Here is a 20,072-nt window from a genome sequence, read left to right on the forward strand (position 1 = left end):
AAAAGAGGAGATGTAACATTATTTATCTTGTTATTTGTTATTTTGATCATAAGATTCTTGAGTTTTAAAAATGCCAAATGACATCTTTAAAAGGAATTTCTTTAAACATTAATGGATTGAATAATCCGTGTAAAAGGGCAAGCCTAATAAGATACATTAATCTACACAAGGCCAATCTAGTCTTCCTGCAAGAAACCCATCTCTTGTCAAAAGATATTGATAAACTAGCCACTAATAAGTATGCAGTATTGGTTAGTTCAGAGCACACTCAGAAAAAAGAGGAGTGGCTATTTTATGGAATAAAAGTATGCCCATTCCTAAAACCATTAAGTCTTATCAGGATGACAAAGGAATGTGTTGTATGGTTACAATACAAATTAATGGGAAGACTTACACTTTAATTAATGTATACTGGATACCTGGAATTGGTATTAATACAGTGAAACATCATATTGATAAGATCATATCATTCTCTATAGGGGATATTATTTTAGCTGGTGATTTTAATTGTATACTACATGAAAGTGATACTACCACTATAAAGAAAAGAAGAATTACATCTAATGCAAAACATTTAAATGATTTTGCTAATTCTTATCATTTGAATGATATTAATAATCAGATAGAGTCAAAATCATTACCATACACCTTTTTTCTAACAGATATAAAACTTATTCAAAAATAGATAGGGTCTTTATTTCTAACCAGATGGTAACAGATTTAATTAATTCCAAAATCATTTCATGTCCTATATCTGATCATAACTCAATTGTTTTTGAATTCATGATAAAAATACTCATAATGTTCAGATCAAAAGGATACCAGCATACTTAACTCAGCTAAAAGACTATAAAGAATATATACTTTCAGAAGTACAACATTTTCTAGACATAAATAATACTCCTGAAGTCTCCATTGTCTATGTTTGGGATGCCTTAAAATCATATCTATATGGACAAAGTATCAGATGGTATAATAACAAAAGGAAATCTTGGGATAAGGAATTGTTAGATATTCAAAGTAAACTAGACTCTTATAAACATAATAATAAAGAAAATATTATGGACAAGAAAGTTATTGAAGAAATAAACAAACTAAATGAGAAATACAAAGAAATTTTAACTCATAAAGTTAAAATAACTTTAGAGAAATACAAGTTTTTGTCTTATTCAATAAGCCCCAAATACTTACATAGACTTAAAAATAAAACAAAAAGATTGAATAAACAAAACCATATCAAAGAAATCTTTTCTCTAAGGAAAAATAAGAATGTTTCTAGTATACCAGAAATACTGGATGAATTTAGAAATCACTTTCACAAGATTAACCATAACAACATTAACATGGAACCTAAAGATAAAATAAAGGAGTTTATAACCACAAACATGAATAAAAAGCTTAATAAACAACAGATTAAACTATTGGACAATAGTATTTCATATACAGAAGTTATTACACAAATAAATAAGCTTAAATCAAACAAAGCACCGGGTAATGATGGTATTATACCAGAGATATATAAAATCCTTTCTAAAACTACATATTCATTAATACATAAGATTTTTATTCTGGCCCAAACTGAGTTAATAACCCCCCCATCTTGGCAATATACATTTATTTCACCAATTTTAAAACCTAATAAAGATCCAACTAGATGTTCTTCATATCGACCCATCTCATTACTTAATGTTGATTATAAAATGTTTATGAGTATTTTTGCTGATAGATTGAAGACAATTATCCCCGGCATTATAGACATAGATCAGACGAGCTTCATTGTAAATAGAAATACTTTTGATAATATAAGAAGAACTTTAACATTAATTGATTTTGCAAATAGGAAAAAGAAAGATTTAACACTTATTAGTCTTGATATAGGTTCAGCATTTGATTCAGTAAGTTGGGACTATCTGTTTACCTTACTGAAGTGCACAAATTTCTCTGATGCATTTGTAAATTTAATTGAGCATTTATACAAAGGAACGCTGGCTTATATTAAGGTAGGAACATATGTTTCACAAAAATACCCATTCTTAAAGGTACAAAGCAAGGATGTCCACTTTCTCCACTATTATTCACTTTAGTAATGGAGCCTTGGGCTAATTTGATTAGAAACAGTACTGACATAGAGGGTTTTGAAATAGAAGAAAATACAACATCAAAAATTCAACTTTTGCAGATGATGTTCTAATTACATCAGCAGGATCTAATTCTTCTATGCAGTCTTTATTTGATAAAATGATGAATTTTAAAAGTATTTCTGGTTTAATATTCAATGAAGAAAAACTAAAATACTACCTATATATACACGAAAAAATACTCTCATTAGTGATTTTACTAAATATGTACCCAACTCAGGTCAGATAACTTATTTAGGTATAATACTATCTAAAGATATTAAATCTATTATATATAATAACTATAATACCTGTTTTCTTAATATACAAAATATTTTTAATACCTGGAATAATATGTTTTTTACTATGGAGGAGAGACTTACAATTATTAAAATGATAATATTCCCCAAGATTTTATACTTAATACAATCAATAATACTTTCACCTACAAAAATAACTATCAAGAAACTGAATACACTAATGTTAAATTTCTTATGGGCACCTAATAGACCTAGGATTGCATTAAAGAAACATACTAATAGCTGGTCTCAAGGGGGTATTTCTTTTCCAGACTTTAATTTATATATTATCTCTTCTATTATAAAATTTATTACTTTATTAATAGATCGGTCATATGTCACAAAATGGAAAGATTATTGGGAGCTAATTAGTATGCACTTCATGAAAATCTCCTTAACACATAAAAATATGATTATAAATAACTCCATGTTGTGGTTGCTAAAGGAATTTTGTACTTCACCTATTACACCTAAACATATGGTCTGTTACCCATTAAATATTATTATTAGTTATCGTAACTTTATATTCATGCACCCTAAGTATAGGGAATGGAATTTTATTGTATTCCCTATAATTTATACTCAGGGTATGCTTATGTCATCTACTTCTGAAGGAGCTCATTTAGCTATAGATAATAATCTAAAGTACTGGTATCAGCTGATATCTGATAATAAAGTTAAAATTCTAGATTTCTTAAAACAAGAATTTGATCTAAGAGAAACTTGCTGGTTAGAGGTTCAGATCTTTAGACAACATCTCATTGATAGAATAGATCTAATGTCTATAACAGTTAAAGAATCTATTCCAAAACTGATTGATTACTCGATAATAAATTTACAGCATAAAGTTTCTGATAAAGGTAAACTTTCATATATACATAAAATTATCAGACAAGAAACTTTTTACAATGTAGATTCATACTGGAATTATTTCACCTCTATTAATGGGGACCCACCAACTCAACAAGATAAACAATATATATTGGAATCTGCTTATAGAACTACATCTTCCATTGTCTGGAGACTTTATACATGGAAATTTTTACATAGATCTTTTTATACACCTTTGATGATGAATAAAATTAATAATAAAGATAATCTATGTAAGAGATGTAATGTAGAAATTAATGCTGACTGGACTCATATGTTTTATGACTGTATGAAGTTGAAAGAATACTGGAAGTCAATTAATGAATTTTTGCAGGCACTTTTTACAGATAATTTCATTATTTCTAAGTCTCTTATATTATTCAACACACCTGTACCTCAATGTGTTAAAAAGATTAAGCTTCCCTTGTTATGGTCTGTCCTAGCAGTGGCTAGGAAAATAATAACTAGAAATTGGATTTCAGATACACCTCCTTCGTTCAATGAATTTAAAAATGTTATGAATATAATGTGTCATATGGAAATAAGCACAATTAGAATGAGAACAACTAGAAAAACATCACATTTTATTGTATGGGATAATTTACAAAATTTGTTAAAAAAATTCTAATTTCAATAGCACAGTATTTTAGTTTAATTAATTGATCTGATTGTAGTGGATGTCTTTGTAAATACTTTAGTTGTTTTGTTGAATATTATAATAATACCTATTTTTAATTATTTGTATAAAATTGTTATGATATTTCTCTTATATGTTAAAATAATAAACTTGTTTTAAAAAGAAAAAGAAAGGAGAAGAAGAAATAGTTGCAGCTGAAAAAGAATGGCAGCATCTCAAAACAGCATGTGTGAGGACTATAGAACAAATATGTGACTGAACCAGGTATGGAAACAAAGTACATGAGGAAAGCTGGTGGTGAAATGCAGAAATCTAGGAAATTATGAAAGGAAAGAAGGAAGGATTATGGGAAAAAAATAAAAGGTGGATCAGGTAAGAAGGAATACTGGTTAACAAAGGGACTAAGAGATCAGTCACAATAACAAGTGCAAGGCATCGAGGCACTCTTTCAGTTTCTGGAAAGTGTCTCAGCAGATGGCCCAAAGAAACTATACCAGGTTGTAAGGCAAAGACATAAAGATAAAGAGGATAGTCATCAGACACCACGAATATGGGATTTCAGCAAAGGTCTGACCACTGTTCCATAGGACATCAAAGGATGAAGGGGTGCTTCCAGCAGCTTTTGAAGGAAAAAAAAACCTCATGGAAGTTGTACTGCCCCATGCACAGCCTGCGATGAATGAAAAAGAAAAAACCACCCTAGAAGAAGTAGGAAAAGAACTAAGCAAAATGAAATAAAGGGAAGCAGGAAGCTCCGATGAAGTTATGACAGATATAATCATGATGTTGAATGAGTAACGGGAGAAATGCTGCTTAGGGTACACATAGTGGGATAGAGAGAAAGGTGCATCCCAGATAACTGCAGGATAAGCATTTGAATGCCAGTGTACACAAAGTAGACACACAACTGCAGGCAGTACAAATATATAAAACTCATTTAACAGTGCATCGAAATGATAGAGAGGGTAACTGATAAATACACAGAGTAGGAGAAAGTACGATGGGAAATGAGCAATTTGGATTCAGAGCAGGATGAAGCACAACTAACCCAATTTTTGCAACAACACAGATAGTGGAGAAGAAGTTAGAGATAAGAAGAGTCCAAATAGGCATTTTTAGACTTAGAAAAGCATATGACAAGGTCCCATGTAAGTCAATTTAACCAGTCCTGTGGTGGTTCAATGTCTAGGAACACTGGTAGAATAAGTGCAGGGTATGTACAAGGACCTGATGACAGAAGTACGCAGTCTGGATGCAAAAAGGGATTTCCAGTTGTAGTGAGTGTGCATAAGAATTCAGCTCTGTGCCCACTGCTGTTCATACTGGTAATGGACTACATCAGCAAACAGGTCAAAGGGGACAGGTAACAAAGCTTTTGTATGCAGATGATGTGACATTACAAGCAGACTCTGAACAGAAACTTCAGCAAATGGTAGTGGAATAGAATGCAAAAATGAATGGACATGGTATAAAAGTAAATGCAGAGAAGGCAGTTGTGATGGCAAAAAATGAGGGAATCAGAAGAAGGTGAAAACTGATATAAAAGAGAATATAGTGGAACAGGTTTATAGCTTCAGGTATCTGAGAGGGGTGGCATACCTCTCAACTGTCCAGATTTTCACAGAATCTACAGATTTTTGGCTCATATTTTTGGACTGTTCCTCATAAAATTTGTAGTTTTCTGGCAAGTTGCTGGGATGATTTGATTACTGAAGTCATTAAATAATGGCATACATTTGAGTTTCAGACTTCAAATCCTTCAGAAAATGTATGTTAAAATAAACCCTGTTACACTAGCAACTTTCTAAGTTTATAAGAACACTATTTAAAATATGTACCTATTTCTTGGCCGTTTTTGGGCTTTGTCCAGAGTTCTTGCTCTAAGAGGTTGAGAGGTATGGGTGGTTGAGAAAAATGAAAGTCTGAGTGAGATGGTCAAAGCTAGAATTAGAGGTGTTGCAGCCAATTGGCGCAGCATAGCAGGTGTAGTGAATGACAGAAGGATACCTGGAAAGATGAAAAGTAAAATGTGCAAAACAGTGTTGTAACCTGTACTTCTGCATGGTACAGAAATCTGTATAGTGAAGGCAGAGCAGGTGAGGAAGCTAGAGGTGATGGAGATAAAGTATCTGAGATGGGATGTAGGATGCACACTGTTGGAGAGATGAAGCAACAGCTAAAGTAGCCCTAAATACAGAAAAGTCTAAAGAGATCATATAATGGTCATTCAGATACATGTGCAGGTATGCAGAAGATGAGCTGGTGAAGAAGATTTTGCAGAGACAGAAGGAAGACAAGAGGAAACAATGATGTCCAGCCAGGTGATGGATGAACTACAATAAAAAAAGACCTGTGACAGTCAGGCAAGATTGGTGAAGAAGGTAGGTAAGTGGGCAGAAGTAAGAGCAGTGGTGACTGTTAATGTTAACACTCAGGTACCATGTAGAAAAAAAAAACGGGAAAAAGGGGGTTGGTGATTATGATGATGATGATGATGATGATGATTATGATGACTATGATGATGCTTTCACTGCCAAGATGTTTCTGATGAGGCACTGCAACTTTCACAAGATACCTTCAGCAAAGCATTTGCTGTGTTTGAGTGTAGGACAAATGATGACGGTTATGATATAGGCAACGCAGAATAAAATGATTCACTATCATAACTGAGTTATGTGAGATGGTTATGTACTGACTGTGCTATGCATTGCACATTACCTAACCTTGCAGCTTATGGGATAGGCAGGGCACAGTTATCATCATTTCCCCATGTGCAGGGATACAGTGGTCATACCTCTCAATCTCTCAGTCCAAGAACTCTGAACAAAGACAAAAATAATGGTAGGACAAAGGCTTAAAATTAGGGACAGATTTTTAAACATTGTTTTGTAAACTAAGAAAGTTGCCAGATCAACAGTTTTTGCATTAACATGCATTTTCTGAATGGGTATGAAGCCTGAAATTCAAATATGTCATTATTTATTGACTTTCGTGCTCAGTGAATTGCCAGAAAACACAAATTCTATGAGGAAAAGAGCAAAAGTATGAGTTAAGAATGTAGACATTCTGTGAAATTCTGGACACTTGGGAGGTATGACAGTGACAGGGACAGCAGTACTATCATATGGACCAGGGTCATGTGAAGTAGATATGGGTGCAGGCTGTGGAGAGTCAGGGATCACGTCCTCCTGCAAATGGAGTGGAGCTGCAGTCTCACAAACATTGGTGATGTGCACTGTATTGGCCTGTCATATTGGAGCTAGATGCAGGTCATATCAAGGATGGTACAGAATTATAGGAACTTTCACATGTGCCCTGACAGTGTGACCCATGTCAGGAGCTAGACAATGTATAGTGTCCATGACCTGGACGAGGTTCCCAAGTAGGAATGCTGCTCTGTTTACCCACAGGAGAAAAAACTGATGGTATAGTACTATGACAGCAAGATCTGGTGGCCTGGTGAGATGTCCCAGGCAAGGAGCTTGGGGAGTATTGGTGGCCAAAAATGTGAGATGGGCCATGCTCAGGAGTGGTTGCTTCTGAGTCCAAAGCTGACACGGATGTTTTAGGAATGCTCAATGTCATCTGGGTATGTTGACCCTAGTAATGGCCACCTCATATCTGGACCTCCCCAGACATGGACAGCATGGCTTGAAGTGGCAGATCTGAGGGTGATTATCACATGCCTCGTGGAGATGCCAATGGATACAATGGTAGCTACTACTGACCTAAGAATTACCATCTGATCCTTGACCCTATACTCCATGTCACTGTTCAAGCACCGCAGATCATTCAGTAGGTTATACAGGTGTTGTACATCTTCACACAAGCCATGCATCCACTCACTGTATACATCATAGTGGGCTTGATAGACATCTGAGAAGGTGGTTACACCAAGGTGCTAGAATAAAACACGGATTTTACTACTTTACCACTTGACTGCTTGGACTTCATTTTTGCATTTGGATCCTTTGGTTGTTTTCTTAATATACATCTGTGCCTGGATAGCTGACATGCACATCTGCTGACTAATGCAAAGTGATGCAAACTCAGAGACAGACCTGGAGTCATGGTGACACTTCAGACTTCCACACATTTCCACTATGAAGTACACATGCTCATTAGAGGTAGCAGAACTTACAGATGCCATCTGGGTTAGGAACAGCTGTGTAGCATGGGTGAGGCTCACAGGTACAGGAAATCTGTCTATCACTGTTGAGTCTTGGGGTTCAGTTTATATTGCAACAGAGCCCTTGAATGTGGGGGTGCATGTGAGCCATCCCATGCATTACTGCCATTGCCACTGAGCCATAGGACTGTGCCATGTGTATACTGCCATCGTTGACATCCATGTGACTTGCTGGCATCATGCTTGTGTTGCCCTGCTGTGCTTAAGCCTCTACCAGTAGAAGCTGTGGAAGCATAAAGACAAGACATCTGTGGTAGCACTGAAACATACTCCTATCCATAGCCTGTGGGCTACATATATATCGATCAGTGTGTGTACATGACCTTATGAGGATGTCCAGTACTGCCCCTTGGCCTACTAGTGGTCACTTACCTGTCCAAAATAGGGTTGTGATCATTCCCCTCCTTTTTTGAACAGACTGCAGAAAAGGACATGTTATCATAATACACCTTCTTGAGCATACTATAACCCCAGAATGTTCTGCAACACCGTGTGTGTGTGTGTGTGTGTGTGTGTGTGTGTGTGTGTGTGTGTGTGTGTGTGTGTGTGTGTGTGTGTGTGTGTGTGCGTGTGTGCGTATGTGTGTGTGTGTGTGTGCATGCACGCGTGTGGTGAATGTGCATAACTCATGCTTGGCCATGCTTTCCTGCCTTTCCTGTGATATCAGACACTCTGATCACATATACTATGCTATCATGCATCCCTCACTGCACCTTCCTAATGCTACTTCTCTCCAAGGCATGGGTCTATTAATTTACTCTGTAGTTCATTTCTAAGATGACCCATGCTATGCAAGCTCTGCCAATATCTGAACAGCAATGGGCTGCATCATGACATGGGATGATTGATATTTAGCACTGTTCAAGTACAAAGTAATTGCCAGTGAATCCCAGCCTCAAATGAATGAAAACCTATTAAATTAAATAAGCATCTTATAAACTCCAAAATAAAAGTCACACACTTACTTTGTAAGAGACAAACTTTCTTACAATGAGTATAGTACTGCACCAGTTCTCATGATAAAGTAGTGTAAGATAGTGTGACTCCATTATTCAGTAACATAACCTGATAGTTTGACAAATATTGTTTAAGAAAGTTTACCAGTTACATTAAACCAAAAATGGGTCTATGTGTAGTTTATGTAATTTCACTTCAGTTCATTTTGTTCATGACATTTTACTTTCATTTTATACCACACTATACTAAAACAAAACAATAAATAAATAAGCTGGGGGATAGTACCCTAAAATTAAATGTATCTTCTGGGTTTTATTAGCAAACATATTTGAAAGGATTGTGGTGATAGCAGAATTTATATGGTGGAATTTTGTATTTTCACTAAAAAACTCCTGGCTTGCAAATCAACTACCTACCCTTTGATTTATAGCATTAAAATGTTTTCTTGAGATTATGACCCAAACTGAACTGTTGAAGATCATAGGTTAGGTTCATAGGTTCACAGGTGTATGCTAGGCTAACGACCACTAGGGCCCTTATAAGCCTAGCCATTCAACTCAAATGTGACCTAGAAATTTGATTTATATTGAAGTGGTTTACTGACTGCCTCTGTCCATCAGAGACATAGGCACCAGACCAGAAGTTAATTTCTGATTACCCATCCATTGGTCAAGTTGCAGTCAAATAGGGTTAAGGAAGAACTTTGCTTCACATAGATAGGGAGCCTGTTCTAGAGAATGAAAATTCTCTGAGAAATATATCTGTCTCTCCAACATGTTCTATTTATGTCACAAACAAAATGTAGGTCTTTTACAGGTTCCACATTCTCGGTCCAATGCATTTAATAAAAGATACTTCAGAAGAGTTCTGTGACTAAGAGCACACGTCAGTCAACAAGTAGCTGAAAGTTTAATATGAAACAAGACTCAGACAGGAGTGATTTTCATACAGCAGCTTAGCAACTGGTTTCAGGCCTGCTACAGTTTTGAGCAACTTTTCAGTCAGAAAGCAAATCTCATTAAGTTACAGGTCAGATGTAATTTAAAGTTAACTGGTATATTTCTACATTATAAGTGAGTAAGGATGCAATGAGAGACTTAGGGACACAGGTGGACAGTGGTCTCACCTTCAATAACCACATCGCCACAACAGTCAGGAAATCCTTCTATGTGGCACACCTCATCACTAAAGGCTTTTAATCCAGAAAAAAGGAGGTCATTGTCCCACTGTATGCATCCTTCATTAGACCCATTATAGAGTACAACACTCCATTTGTTATGTACCTCACAAGACATCTGCAACAGCTGGAAAGGCCGCAGAAATACCTCACTAAAAGAATCACATGCCTAAAGCAGATGCCCTATACTGATAGTCTAAAAAAACTCCAGCTATACTCTGTGGCATATCGTCTACTCAGCGGTGATCTCTGATTAACATACAAGGCCATGTCAAACCCTGAGCTGTTGGACATGCCCCACTTAAAGAAATCCCAATCCCTCAGAGCCACATGCTGCAGGTATCTAAACCTTGTCATTACAATGAACAAAACATGCTGGAGGGATAGGTTCCTGACCCATTGACTCCCCAGACTCTGTAATAGACTGCCCATACATGTCAAGCAGAGTTCCTTCTTGGCCCTCTTCAAAAGGAACCTTGACGATTGGATGGGAGATAGGAAATTCACCCCGGGGATTACTTCAGTCACCCTGCTAGACAGGGGTCCAGGGAAGTAAATATTGTGGGAAGAAATATCCAGGGAATTGTTATGGCTAGGTTTGTATAGGCCCTAGGGCTGATAGCCTAGTACCAACCTATGAACCTATGAACCTATAAGTGGTGCCAGCATTCTCAAAATTATCAGAGAGAGTAAGCACATGCAGAATAAAATGGACAGCTTCCATTATACAGTTAAATTATTTGAAGATTTCAATCAAAATGGAAAAATCTCAGAAAATATTTAAAGGGCAGTAGTCTAAAATGATATGGGCATTGGAATAACCAAGATATGGCTCAGCCAGTCCATATTCAATGTATACTAATAACTACTGCCAGTACCATACACCAGACTTGAAAAGGGAAATTGGGCCCACCTCACCAAAATAATTTGACACTGCACATTGGCAAGGTCAAATCAGTAGTAAAACCCAGTGAAATGAATGAATTTCTTATGAGGAGGAAGTTTTAACTGTATGTGGAGCTAGGTACCTCAGGCAGTACCTGCTGGAAAGTGAGACTGACACTTCTGAGTGGAGTTATACTGATGGTTTAAGGAGTCTGAAGGGCATGTTTTGGACCATGCATGCATACAGTTGTGTGTGTATATAAGCTGTCTGCAGAATTTCTCTGGGGATAGCTTGCTTTAGTGTGTTGTTTAAAAAAAAAGATTAAATTCTCTGGTGAGCTGACCATCCAGCATGATGTCCCTCTTGTCAAACTGGGTGGATACAGGCATGATGACTGTCCTGTATGTCATACTTGCACTAACCATTCTGCTGTTCAAGTGGAGTTTCTGCACTGGATGACCTCCTCTCCATGCAGCTCCACATGTTTGTTGTGCCTGGTATTGCTGGCAGGCTCCCTGCCTACAATATCAGCTCTGATATACAGTGGAAACTGCACCCAAGGACTATGGCTAGACTCAATGGGTTGGTTTGCTGATATGTAATAAGGATTTCTCCCGTAATGAGTGGAAATACACCACTCATACATCTCTTAAAAATCCTTACTTATAATATCTCAGTAATTTCCATTCCACTTTCCTATTTATGCACGCATGTATGCACATCTCCCCACCCCTATCCCCTTCCTCACACACTTTACATTGCATCTCATATCCATTATCACTTGCATATACTGCCAATCTGTCCATTACAAGTAACTCCCTTAAACTACCTAGATTCCTTTAAAAGTTCACCACTAAAAATACTCCTCCTGCTTTTATGCAGTAATATTGAATCTAACTCTGGTCCGTCTATTTCATCTCATGTCTTACTTAATGTCCATAGTGTCAAGAAAAAAATGAACCAAATAAACAGCTTTTTCACCCTCCACCACCCTTACCTCTTAGCTATAACAGAATTTTTTCTCAAACCAACTGATCCTTCCATCTATCATTTCTTCTCTGGATACAACTATTATCTAGATGGGAGACCTGGTTCTAGCTAGACTTGGTAGTGGAATACAACTGCTGTTAAATCTAATTTAAATGTCTATCTCTTAGCTCAGTGCAGCACTACCTTGGACTGTCTTCCTAACTGGCTAGTTCTCTGTGTCCACTCCTATAACTACTTTCTTAGTCATCGTACTGTCACTTACCACCCCCTTTCTGATTCCTTAGCCAAATTCAAAAACCTTCTGATTGAAATTACCCCCTCAATAAAAATCTCATAAATGTCATCCTATTAAGTGACTTCACTCTCAACCTTCTTGGCCTGAATCAAAATAATCCTGGAAATCCTTAATGACTGAAAACTCATACAAGTGGTCACTGAACCCACCAGACCAAACCTTAGCTCTTCTCATCACTCACTTCTTGATCTTATTATTACTAATAATCCTAACATTATTTCTCAAATTCTCATTCACCCTCTTCCTTCAGTGACCATTGTATAATCAGCTTCAATATTTGTCCTCACATAAAAAAATCCCTCCCTCCTTTATATTGTTCCAGAACAAATCTCAATCTAACATTATCAAACTAAAGACAATTCTAGCCTCATTAGACTGGTTTCCTATTTTCTCTTCTACTGACCCTATCCATTTTCGTCACACAAATTTTCACTAACCTCCAGGACTCATATTTCCCTAAAATCACACTGGTCAATAAACCCCCCAAAACACAACTGGCACATGTGCAAACTCAAATGCCTCCTTAGTCTCAAGGACAATGTCTAGCATATTTGTATAAAGCATCCCATCCTTGACCTCCAGACAACATTATACTAAGTTAAAATAAATCTTGCTGAACAGGCAATCAGGTGACATAAAAGCCACATTATGAAAAAGCATCAGTCATCCCTTTTCAACTCAACCTAAAAAAATCTAGGTAGAAGACAACTGCTTGACAAGCTGTACTTATCTAGCTAACACCCACTCCTCCTCAGTTCAACTCACAGAAGCTGATTTTTCCCTTCCCTGATTCCATTAATAACCCCTCCTCTTTCTAATCTCTATCTCCACCCCTCCCCCTTTATTCTCACCTTCCATTTCAAAGCAATCAAAGCTAAAACCGTAGAACCACTTCTTGAAGAACTGAAAAATAACTCACTTGCTGGCTCTGACAATCTTCTTCCATGGTTCTTATCTCTATGTACTGACTTCATAGTCCTTCCCCTTCTTCACGTTTATAATCTCTGCCTGCCTCAAAACATCATGCCTGATATCTGGAAAACAGCCATTGTTAAATCCCTCACCAAAAAACTAACCCATCCCACACCACTGACTTCTGTCCCATCTCCATTCTTCCTAACTTGGTAAAACCCTTGAAAAATGAGTTTAGAATGAACTCACCCATTAAATCTTCCAATAGCATCTAATATCCTCAAAACAACATGGCTTTTTGAATGGCAGAAGCACTTCCACTGCACTCTGAACAATTAACAAAAACATCCTTGGCTATGGGCAAAGGCTTCCTCACTGGAAGTATTTTTATACACATCACCAGAGCTTTTGATCTAGTTAACATTCTTTTATATCACCTAATTTTAACAAGAATTAGCCCAGATACAGTTCCCTGGTTTAAAAATTGTCTTTCCAATTGGTACTTCTCTGTGCACTTTCAAAACATCCTCTCTGGTTCCACCTCTCTTCTTAAAGGAGTCACTCAAGAATCCATTCTGGCACCTCTTCTTTTTCCCATGTTCATTAATAAATTACCACTTGACCTCCCTTGCCTCTCTCTCTTACTTTATGCTGCCGACATGGTCATATTTCACTCAAACCTGACCCTCTGTGCCACACAGCAACAACTACCAGCTGACTTTCTTTCTCTTATCAAATAATGAAAATCTAATTAACACTTTCAAAATTAAAACAATTCTGTTTAGTACCTCCTCTAAATGGCAGAATAACCCTCAATCACTTCTTATCCATGACCTTTTTGACAGCCCCACAGATCAAGGAATCTCCTTCAAATACTTTGGTATGTGGTTTGATCCTGCACTGAACTTTCACCTTCACCTTGAACAAATATAGAAGAAAATAAATTTCCTCCTATTTTGGTTCTATAAAATGTCTCCCTTTCTCTCCAGGCCAACCAAGAATCCCATAAGCAAAGGCATTCTGGAAGCCCAGCTTGTATATGGACTTCCACAGGTTGAAGCAGCATCTAAGTAAAACACTATCCAAACTATAAGCAACTCTGTCTGCCATTTTGTTACCCTCTCCTTTAGAAATGAGCATTATTGTGTCATGCTTAATAAAGCCAATTGGCTACCTATTGAACAACATGCCAACCTGAATCTTGAATGTCAACGCTACAAGCTCCTTGAAGAACAATGCTATCTTTCCCTTGCTTCCAACATATATAGATGACACCCCGCACACCCATTTCCAGTTTATAAAACCTTAACCATTCTGTTCTACCTCTTCAATGTCCTAAAAACTGACTTCATTGCATTAACCATGCCTTCTCCATCCTAGGTCCCAAACTCTGAAAATTCCTCCCTACTAATCTTAAAAACCTGAAGTGGTGCACCTCATTCTGTGCTCAGCTTAAAGAACAGCTCAAAACTAAATCAGCTTGCAAACGCTTTCTCTGTGATCATATCACCTAATCCCCACTCTCCCCTTCACCAGTCAGGCACCATTATCTTCCTCACATGATTTCCCTACAATAATATATGACATCTCTTTCCCATTATATGTTTGTATATAGTTAATTTCTGTGTGCCCTTACCTTACATTTGCTATCTTTTTCACTTTGTGGTCTCGGCCTTCACTATTTCACTCTCTTCTTCTTCCTTATTTACTCCAACCATCCCTTCCTATTGTCCCTTATACTGTATACTTTATTATTGTTGTTATCAATGTATTGCTATCTTCACATATTTTGTTTATAGTCATAATAATTCTTCTTAACTTCCTTGTCTTCTGTCATTTCTATTTGTCTGGGCTGAGACTGAAATACGTCCATTTAGATCAATACTCTACCTCAGACTGAATACATAAAAAATAAATATGTTTGGAATAAGTAATGAGATTCGCTGACATAGACTTTTACAGAATCTCATTATCTGCTGTTAAGAAGTATTAGACTGGGTGAACACCTCTCCTCAGATGATGTCATCCTGAAGGGTAGGCTGAATTTTACTATTTGGTGTAGCAAGTGGAAGATGGTATAGGTTGTTCAATATCATTATGAAAACATTTTAAAATCTGTCTCAGAGTGTTGTGGATACTGAGCAATTCACTGGTGCTGTCATTAAAGTAATAGTTTTATACTTATGAAATTCAGTGCCCACATACCGCTCAACCTGGAAATATCAAAAATCTAGACAATCGCCCATTAAAAGTAGCTGCAACTGGGCAAAAATTGGGATGCTGGTTAACATAAAATTTGCATACATAATCACATAACTCTGCCCACTCCAGTGGAATTGTGGGATACCAACATGAAGCTTGAAGTCACTAAATAATAATAAATAATGGCAGACATTTGAATTTCAGACTTCATGTCCCTCAGAAAATACATTGAATACAAAATCTGTTATTCTAGCAACTGTCTGAGTTTACAGGAGCAATATTTAAAATCTGTCCCTATTTTTGGGCCTTCGTCCTACCATTATTTTTGGCTTTGTCCAGATTTCTTGTGCTGAGACACTGAGAGGTATGTAGTTGTACTTGAGACCACTTGAAAGCTGTGCATCCACTCATCAAGGTTGCACTTGAAGAGGGTCAGCGAGGTACTCTGACGTGTATGGGAAGTCTATTCCAGAGACAGAGCAGCCTCTAAGAGACAAACTTGTCTCTCCAGCAAGTTTTGCTGATGCATCATATTAGATTTAGGCCTTTCAAACGGGTAATGCGCGAGGAGTTAGACTTATGGATATGGAGCATCTCTAGTAGGGCAGGGTCTGAGATGGTCTTATAGACGTGACACAAATCACCTCTGAGCAATCTGTAGAAATAACCTCTCCTTCCTCCTGACACAGAGTCACTTTACTAGCATGACAATCTCCAGTATGAAAATGAAGGGTGATAACTTATTTTATTTGTTTTTGTTGACAGGAAAGTCTGATTGGGTAGGGTCCATTTTTAGCCAAGGCCTGGGGAGAAAAACTCCATCAGAAATATGAATTAGCTATAGTTAACCACACTGGACAAATGTATATTCAAAACAAAAATGAAGTCCAAGTAGTAGAAACACTTGCTTTATTACACATAGAACAGAGGTTTCGGGAAAATACCCTTCATCAGTATTCATTATACAATTTAGAAATCAGGCATTTTAAACCCTAAATAAGTAAAACACATGACACAGGCAACCAATAAAAACAATCAATTGATACTAAAATTCTCAAAAAAGCAGAAAAACAGTTACTATATATATGTACTGTGGATCCACCAATAAGTGCCACACATCCTTGAAATGTAGCCGATTTATTGTATACAAGATAAGGAACGCCAACTTGTTGCAATGTAGAAACGATGAAGAAAAAACATATAATGAAAATACTGATCACGAAAAAGCAGTTAAAACAGTTAAGTGCATTCACCCGTACATCCGGGCTTCATCAGAACTGGTCGCCAAATACATAAACTGAGTTAAAAATAGTTTAAAAACCTTTTTTGGTGCCAAGAAAAACTAAGCTTCTTAAAGTAACAGTAGCGCTTATCTTTCAGTTGCGCTATGTTGCAACCACAAAACATTTAGTGTATTTGAATCCATTGCAATACATAACGTTGCTAAAACTACAATCAGTATCCTGACTTGCTTGGATACTAACAAATAAAGTGCAAGATGTATATATTCTGCTTAAATATCGTCAACTAATATATACTGTCACAATACGTTAATTGATATATAAATATATAGAATTCCCAATACTAATAAGAAATGTAAAAATAGTTGTAATATATATATATAAAATAGAACAATATCTTTGTATGTTTAAAATGTATGTTTAAAAATATGTAAAAATACATTTAAGGAAACATTTAAAAAAAATTAAAAAAAAAGCCTTCCTATGCTTTAATTGACCTACACTGTCCCATAATATCTAAAACACTGTACGAATTTAATTGATTTTCATTTTTCTTAGAAAATACATATGTAATTTATATAATTTGGATGAGCTGAGAACAGAACATACTATTAAAAAAAATAATAAATTAGTTTATAAATTAAGATAAAATAAGTTAAGTTGTGTTTGTGGTCATATAAATAATAAAGGTTTCACAGATATAAATTCATTAAGACCTGGTGGAGTGGTAGCATCTAGATATATTTGCCACCACACTTCTTTGTAACTTAAAATTTTTAAAATCACCACCTCTAGGGTCTATAAAAATGCTATCTAAAATACTAAATTTATTTATTTTATTTTTATTTATTTTACATTTGTTTACCGGGCTGGTCTGACTGGATATATTTCCATTTTCAGCAGAGGCCCAGGGAGAAAAGCTCCACGTAGAAACAAAACACAGTTACGTTATACATAAAAAAAAATAAGTAGCAAGTTAAACATAATTCAAGACTACATTACAGAATTCTACATACATACCCGGTAGAGAAAACAATTAAGTTGTAGTTCTAGAAATACAAAATAGAAAGGTTCTGTAACAGTAAAATATTTGTGGCAAGTGTAGAGCACATTCAGGAAATTTCTTTTACATTCAACATTCTTTAATGGATTGCAATAGAAGCTACTTGTAAAAGAAGTAGATTGTTAGGGAAACTTCTCAAAGTGTAGGTAGTAGAGAGCGAATAGAAAGAAGGTGTTAAAGAGAGAGAGAAAAAAAATTGTGGAAGTCACAATTTTTAGTCAGGATTGAAGCATGGGCATAACTAGTGTATTTTAAGGTGTTTTTTCAGCTTTTGTTTAAAGAGAACAGGGGAGGGAATGGAAGTTAGAGCAGTAGGTAGAATATTCCAATATTTACCGATGGTATTGGAGAATAGGGAGTCACCAGCAATGTTATTAGACTTAGTTGAGGTTACTAGAAGTTTGTTTGAAGAGCGTAATGAATTTAGGTTATTGTAAGGGGTAAATAGATTAGAAAGTATAGGTGTGTTATTAGGTTGGTAAAATATCCTATGGACAAAGGTGAGTTGGGAGAGTATCAACATGTTTTTTAGTTCAAGCCAGTGGAGTTGCTGTAGGTTCAGACAGTGGTGAGTTCTAAATTGGTTCCCAGTAACAAACCTAGCAATACTATTGTGAGTATTAGCCAGTTTAGAGAGATTATTTTTCTTTAGGTTAGTGTATATAGGTGAAGCATAGAGAAGAGTGGAAATAAGATGAGAGTGGGCAAGTGTAGCTTTGGCTATAGGAGTTAAGAACATTTTATTTCTGTAGAAGGAGCCCAGTTTTCTATTTACAGTTTTGACAGTATTATTAATGTGGTTATCAAAGGTAAGGTTATTGTCTATAGTGACACCTAGCAGCTTGGTGGTAGAGTCAGGGGATATAAGGGTGCCATTCTTGGATAAGATAGAGAATTCTGTTGGGGAGGACCTAATAGTAGACTTAAAGAGCAAGAGTTTGGTTTTTTTAGCATTCAAAAGGAGGCAGCGTTTTAAGAACCATGCCTCAACTACGTTAAATACATTTTGTGTTAGTGTTTGTAATTCTGAAATGGTTTTAGCAGAACATATGAGTGTAGAATCGTCTGCGTATTGTATGCATGTAGCTTGAGGTATAGCTACTTGTAGGTCGTTTATGAATAAGGAGAATAGAAGAGGTCCAAGAATAGAGCCTTGGGGGACACCAAGTGAGACTGGCAGAAGAGATGAGAGTTTGTTATCCCAGAGAACTGCCTGTTTCCTATTGCTGAGGTAGGAAGTGAACCAGTGAATAGCCTTGGGTTCTAAAGAAAGAGATTCTAGGATTTTTATGAGCAGGGGGTGGTTGACCATATTAAAGGCTTTTGACAGCTTTTGAAATTTAAAATGATATTCGTTGCCCGTCATTTCTATGTGTCTGTATAATGCATTAGTCTTATCTCTTGTTTTAATACTGTAGGTATGATCATATATTCTCTTCTTAAGACACCTCTCGGTCTTTCCTACATAAAAACTCGGGAAAATTACACATTTAGCTAGGTATATCACCATTTTGGTGTTGCAATTACCATTCTTGGATCTTATTAATGTTCTGTGTCCATTTTTAAATAGTATTTTGCTTTCATTTGACATGTATTTGCACTGGTTACAAAATCCACATTTCTTACTTCTCTTGTTAAAATCTTTAAAATCTCTCATCGATTCTTTATTTCTTTGTTCAACATATGATTTAATATTGTTTCCCATTTTATAAATAAAATTCGGTTTGTTGCTAAATATTTTAACTAAATGACCATCATCTGCAATCACGTGACAAAATTTACAAATCATATGTTTAATACTATCTGCCCCTAAATTATATTGAATAACACAAGATCTTTGAAATGGTAATATAGACATATGAGTATTGTCATATCCCTTGCTGTGCTGACTGACTGAATTCTGTTTTACTATATCCAAGCCTGCTCCTAACAGAGGTTTGTACTTCACATTCCATTCCTGAATGACGTATGTTGCTATTTCATCTATCATTTTCCTAGGGTAACCTCTCTGTAGGAATAAATTGGTAATGTATTCTATTTCTGCCTTCATATTATCATAACTTGATACCATACGTGCAGCTTGAATACACTGTCCCTTAAATATATTTTGTTTCAATTTATAGGGATGGCAGTTTGTGTATTCTAAGTAATTGTTTGAAAATGTTGTTTTTCTGTAGATTTTTGATTGAAGCTCCCCCTCGGTCTGCTAGATGAATGTGTCTAAATATGGTACCCCT

Source organism: Protopterus annectens, chromosome 5.part0 (assembly GCF_019279795.1).
Source record: "Protopterus annectens isolate FY-2018-M chromosome 5.part0, PAN1.0, whole genome shotgun sequence".
Classification (NCBI taxonomy): Eukaryota; Metazoa; Chordata; order Ceratodontiformes; family Protopteridae; genus Protopterus; species Protopterus annectens.